The following is a 7,148-nucleotide window of genomic DNA, read 5'->3' as shown; positions in this document are numbered from 1 at the left end:
CACTGCCTTGGAATGAGGCAGACAATGAACTGGTCAAACCAGTGCCCATTTTAAGGGACTGGCCAGGGGAAGCTTGGAAAAGGGCACTCATTCCAGACACAGAGGTGGAATTCGTTCTGGGAGATGAACCAAAGGGTGGTGACCGGCTCGAAAACGTTGATTGTCCGAAACTGGTGTTATTGTTGACGGCATCTCTGCCCATGCTGGGGTACCTAGACCGATTGAATGGCTCTACAACCTGTGTTCCAGCTTGATAACGTCCACCAGTGGAGGGACTCGCAACTGCTGAGTCCCCGGAATACTGCAGCAACTGCATGTTTGGAGAGTTTGGCTCAGATCGTGGACTGGGCTGATCTGGAAGGGCTAATTGTTGGTCATTTCCGGACTGAATCGGTAGCAGCAGGTTGGTAGACGACGGTTGCGGGTACATATTCGGAGGGGTCGGTGCAAGTCTTGCAACATGACAGTCAGGTAGGGCATATGCTGGATCATTCAGGGACTGACTTGTCAGCAGCTTGTTGGTGGATGCTTGCGCTGACGGGTTTAGACTGCCGTCTTGCCATGGAGAGGGCATATAACTTGACGGACCAGTGGCCATTGCAAGGGAACTGGGAAAAGCAACTTGGCGTGGCTCACTAACCACAGGTATCATGTTCCTACTCTCAGGACTCGATTCGAACAGGCATAACAGATTGGGACCAAATAAAGACATCAAATGGCTACTCGTAATTGGATTGCTAAAGTAAGCACTGGTTGAAATGCTCGGCACTGGTTGAAATGCTCGACATAGGCATCGGATGTGACACACTTGATGTGGTCATTGCAAATGATGGAATGTTGCTGTCACCGCCTTCCACTAGTGAACCGCACTGTGACCGCATATCACTGTACAGATTCTCCAATTCGTCAGATAGTAACCGCGAGGGTCGGAGCAGTTTCAAGAGCTCTTCCTCCTCCCTGTCCGTCTGTTCAGGCCATACTTGGCGAGAGTCCATACTCGGTAGATGGCAGACACCTGCTGAGTGTACTCCTGGAAATGATGCTGATCAAGATTTGCCAGTGGCTGATATCAGGGTAGTGGAGCATCAGAACAGATATGCTAAAAATTGGGAAGACAGGAGAGCAGAAAGAAGGGAGGGTAGCCACGAAAAGAAATGAAAAGCAGGAAAAGGGAAGCCATAAAACGAGAATGGAAACAGCTTACAGAAAACAGATATGAAGAACTGCAGCAAGTAGAGAGAAAAAGAAAGACAAGGAATGACAGCATGTCCAGTCGGGTAATTCCACCATACCGTGTGGTGTTCAGGGCAGCAGCAGCGGCAGCAGCAGCATGGATGCTGTCAGCTGCGATAGAGTCTGGAACACGACTTGCCAGTGACTTCAGACGGCACAGTGCAGCTCCTTGCACCAAAACCAAACCCATCACTGGTATCTTTTTTACATCACCTCAGGAACTTCATTCCGCTCTTCTTCAACTCAGCAGCAAAGCACAGCTTGCCGACAGGAACTAAAATCGTCTGACTCTGTCCAGATCTCTTGTGAATTCCTGTCAGTGTGTGCTGATCACAATCGAGACGGAGTGTAATGATATCACGTGCTTCCCAGGGTTGTCCGAGTTTGCTGTTGTTCCCAACGCATATCCGTGCCTTCTGGTTCGAACTGAACCATCCTAAGAACTTCTTGACTTCCGTAGACAAGCTTCTCTTTTCGCAATTCTCCATGGCCACTCCTAGAAATAGTCCTCTCCTCTTTTCGCGAATTTGAACGGTGCATTCCACAACGCCATGGCAGTAGCTTCCCAGTGTAGCGATGGGCATCCAATAATCAGCATTGGACGACACTGCATGGCCATTATCAGTTACAGTGAGAGCTGTACTGTTACAAGTGAACATGTCCACTTCCGGGTAGGCACGTCCTCCTGTCTTCCTTAGCTCTGCTCCACCCAAGTTGGAAGAATTATTCCATTCTCCTAGCATGGCAACATACACGCTCTCATCGGCAGCAAACTCAGGATAGGATACCTGTAAGCTATACTCTGTATTTGGCAGAATATCAGAATCGTTGTTTGCATCTTCCACATCTTTGATAGCTGGGTCCAGAATCTTCTCTGCTGCTAGTAGGCCACTGTCGCCAAGGTTACGCACTAGATGTTCACAGCTATCCAGCCGATACTTCTTTGCAACGACTATCTCTGATTGCTTCTCCAAACGATGCAGTGAATCCCAGCGTATAGCATCTAGGTCGTCCAAGATTTTTTCCTGTCGCTTCCTTATGTTCTTGATGTGCTCTTCAAAGTCAGCATTGATCTTCTCTGATAATTCTTCCACTTTTTCATTGATATCTTCAGTGTATTTATCAATGGCGATCCGTGTGTTACTGAGTTTCTCCGTCCAGGCATCACTGCAAGCGCTTATTTGTGCCTGCCAGTCTTCCCGTTTTCTCTCTGCTGCAGTGTGAATGTCCTCCAAGTCCTCGGAGCAGTTCAGGTGAATTCGTACACAACACTGTTCACATGTCAGCATCTTACACTTGGTGCAGTAAGATTTCACAGTGTGCTGCGGGTGTAGTTGACATTTGAATTCTGCGCACATGTTCCTTTTCACTCCAGACTTTGAAACAACAGGTACGATGCGGTGTCCATGGGCTGTAGCTTTGCGCTTCGAATGAAGCTTTTCATGATCGCCACACATGTGCACTCCACAGCCGATACACAACGAGACAGCTGGGACAAGCTCTCCTTCGCAATCTGCATTCTGGCACATTTTCTGCACCTCGGCCTCAGATATTTCGTTACTACTCTCAGCCTGCCCATCCATCTCTGAAACGTCAATGCTACAGTCAGTCTGCACCTCTGTCTCTGACAGGTCATTGTTTGTCTCACGCTCTTCCTCCGCCTCTACCTCTTCACTGCTGGCACTGCTCTCAAGCTTCTCCGTTTCTGACCGTTCCGCGGAACTCAGCACCTCCCCAGAACAACTGTTTTCATTGCTGCTACTTGACGAGGTTTGTAGTCGTCGGTCAGTCTTCCGCCAATCTACCAGAGAGTCCTCTAGGCGTATTCCAGGAAGAGCTGAGCCACCAACTTCCAAACAATCGAAACAAGATACGGTACCGTCTTTGTCAATAGTGTCCTTGAGGCACGGAACGCACATCGTATGCAGGCAGTTCAAAATTTTCAGAATGCTGCAAGCGTCTGGCACATGATTTTGGCACGCAACGCAAGAGCGCTCGCTGAGTAGCTGCCTTCCCAGTTCTACACCAGCATGTGAGGAATCGGAGACGTCGCTCGTCGACATCTTGCCAAGACAATAATTATTATTACAATATCCGGCGCGATCCAAGTCCGCAACTCACCGGCGACAAAACGTACTATTGCTACAGGACCGTACTTAGTCTTAGGTTGGATGGTTGTACTGTAGTACTGCAAGATCACTGTTTCCGAACACGCGTCCTCCACCTTGTTTCAACTTTCATGCTGTCAAACCAACAACAGGACCGTACTTGTACTGGCATTCGCTGCCGTTTCAATACGTTTGTGCTGAACAAAACTCAAAAGACAGTGACCATGGTGACTACGACGAGTACACTACTTACGTACATGTACTTCATACCACCAGCTCGTAGAGTCGTACTGCACTCTGCCCATTTCTAGTACCAAGACCACATAATAATTATGTACATGTACTCTTGGTACTAGAGTAGAAATGGGCAGAGTGCAGTACGAGCTGGTGCCGTGGTGGTATGAAGTACATGTACGTAAGTAGTGCACTCGTCGGACTCGAACTCGTAGTCACTGTCTTTTGTTCAGCACAAACGTTTTGAAACGGCAGCGAATGCCAGTACAAGTACGGTCCTGTTGTTGGTTTGACAGCATGAAAGTTGAAACACAAGGTTATTAATTAAAACCATAATTTTTTATGTACTCTTGCTAGTACAGTACTCGTACTCGAGTCGTAGTACATGTAGATCTACTCTGAAAATGTTGAGTTGAGAATGTACTCGATCTTTACTCGTACTTTTTGAGTCATTGCTCAAGCGAGATCAAGGTCACTTTTTTCAAATAATTATTTTCGGTGCCTGACGAAAAAAGAAAAGCGTTCATCAGGATTAGAATAGCGATCACACTACACACGTGGGAAGAATGAAATTCAACATTCATTTCGAGCGCCAAGTGGTAATCTCCACGAACAACGTCAAATAAAATCCTTCACCTCCGTAATCGCCAACACCTTCAGTGCAATCCTTGCAATTATCCTTTTGAGTTTTGTTGTTGTCCGTGGTCTCGATATCGAGATGAAAAAATCAGTGAATATCTGTGTCAATGGCGTATCAGCGTTAAAAAATCCTGTTTGGAGCGGGAAAGGGTGCACTTGGTCCGTTCTTGCTTTTTTTTTGGAGCGTCAACCCTCGATTTTGCGGCTCTGGCGACAAGTTTCTATGGAGATTCGGATTACATGACCACAGGATTATTTCGTTTTTGCCGCAGTCTGACCACTGTGACCAGGCCCTTAGTAGTAGCACAACTACAAGTAGTACCTTACTGTTTTGTTCACAAGTACTGTTGTGAACCCTCTGGCTCTCTAAAGTATCAGGAACGAACGACCCCGCACGGCACGAGGACAACTATTTATTCTCAACAGTATATTTCACTTCCATCGACTAATAACAATGAACGATGAATGAACAACTGAAAACAACTAACACTTAGGCCTCGGTCACACTACGGCAGTTTGAAGCTGGACGCAGCGTCAAGCCGCAGCACTTGACGGAGACGCGGGGTCACACAGTGTTTTGTTTTTTTTGCAGCTCATGACTGCCGCGGCTTGACGCATTTGTCTACGTCACAAAACCACCAGGAAAACTCAATGACGCAACGGATTCCCACGGAAACCGGCCTTTTGCTTATTATACAAAAAAATTGTCGGACAAAGTTTTCGAATTTTTCATTGATTTTTGATTACAAGAAGACGAAAGGTACAAGGTCCACGCGTGCACGATCGTTGTTGTTTCTTTCCGAATTTGAAGCCATTTTCAGTTGTAGTGTCATTGATCAGGCAAGAAAAGTCCGCATCGCAGCTGTGTTTCTCCTGACTTCGTCATACTGGTTGTCCTTTTTGGGGCTCTTGACGACAACACAACACTCACAAGTCAACAGGCTCCAGTTGGCCGATGACCCACTCAAACAACTGGTCCTTTCTCGACATCATTTTCTTCTCAGAAAACGCCTCGCTCTTCCGCCAGGTTCGGAGCAGAGGAGCCTCGGCCTCGTAGGTCCACGGACTCATCTCGAACAAAAAGAGGGAACAAAACAAACCTTGAACAGACGAATGTCGAATAACTGCTCAACTCAAGCAAAGTGTCTTGAAACTAATTTTACTTGAAAGACACTGTTTTTCCGCCAAGCGTCACTCCCATCAGCGGCAACGCAGCCGATTTCCCCACGTCAGACGCAGCAGCGTCTGACGCTCAAACTTCCCGCGTTGCGTCAGTTGCCATGGAAAAGCTCATGATTCTGACGCTGACGCAGCATTTTTGCCGTAGTGTGACCGAGGCCTCGGTCACACTACGGCAGTTTGAAGCTGGACGCAGCGTCAAGCCGCAGCACTTGACGGAGACGCGGGGTCACACAGTGTTTTGTTTTTTTTGCAGCTCATGACTGCCGCGGCTTGACGCATTTGTCTACGTCACGAAACCACCAGGAAAACTCAATGACGACACGGATTCCCACGGAAACCGGCCTTTTGCTTATTATACAAAAAAATTGTCGGACAAAGTTTTCGAATTTTTCATTGATTTTTGATTACAAGAAGACGAAAGGTACTAGGTCCACGCGTGCACGATCGTTGTTGTTTCTTTCCGAATTTGAAGCCATTTTCAGTTGTAGTGTCATTGATCAGGCAAGAAAAGTCCGCATCGCAGCTGTGTTTCTCCTGACTTCGTCATACTGGCTGTCCTTTTTGGGGCTCTTGACGACAACACAACACTCACAAGTCAACAGGCTCCAGTTGGCCGATGACCCACTCAAACAACTGGTCCTTTCTCGACATCATTTTCTTCTCAGAAAACGCCTCGCTCTTCCGCCAGGTTCGGAGCAGAGCAGCCTCTGCCTCGTAGGTCCACGGACTCATCTCGAACAAAAAGAGGGAACAAAACAAACCTTGAACAGACGAATGTCGAATAACTGCTCAACTCAAGCAAAGTGTCTTGAAACTAATTTTACTTGAAAGACACTGTTTTTCCGCCAAGCGTCACTCCCATCAGCGGCAACGCAGCCGATTTCCCCACGTCAGACGCAGCAGCGTCTGACGCTCAAACTTCCCGCGTTGCGTCAGTTGCCATGGAAAAGCTCATGATTCTGACGCTGACGCAGCATTTTTGCCGTAGTGTGACCGAGGCCTAAAACCACCAGGTAGTTATAGCGTGAAAATGACAGCGTATATGAGAAAAGCATACACATACAACATACAACTACAGCGCACACAGTAAACCGCACATAGCGCATGTAGCGTATACTACGTCGTAAACATCAGCGGTACGGCGGAGTCGGGATACAGCTGCATTGGAACGAACACAATGTCACAAGCGAGAAGGCCTTTCACTCTCGAGAACTTGTGGTTTCACAACAAGTACAAAGTCATTTTGTTTACTGTAAAAGCAGAACTTTTCGGTGGTGTTCTATTTTCGGTAACTTCGGTGCCGACAGTATGTATGATGTATTGTATCAAGAGTACATAACAGAGTACATAACAGAGTACATGGTTATGTACTCTTGATTGTATGGGTAAACCCTAGGGTTTACGTATATACATGTAATATAACCTAACCAGTTGATTATATGGGAAATATAAACCTGTATACAAACCGAGGCGAAGCCGAGGTTTGTATATTGGTTTATATTTCCCATATAATCAACTGAGTAGGTTATATTATGCTTATACTGAGCTGATATACAAACTCCCCTCTCCCCCACAAGGGTAGAGATTGGAATTCCAACCCACAACCATGGCTCGACGAGTCTTCCTTTCACCAACCCAGTGCAGTGCGGATCAAGTGCAAGACTACCACTGACTCTGTGCAGTGCATGCAGTGCTAGTGCAGTACCATCACACACTCTTTGTGACTTCAGTTTAGTACTGAAGTACTACATG

This window comes from Sycon ciliatum, chromosome 2 (genome assembly GCF_964019385.1).
Source record: "Sycon ciliatum chromosome 2, ocSycCili1.1, whole genome shotgun sequence".
Classification (NCBI taxonomy): Eukaryota; Metazoa; Porifera; class Calcarea; order Leucosolenida; family Sycettidae; genus Sycon; species Sycon ciliatum.
Note: the sequence above shows the minus strand (reverse complement) of the source record.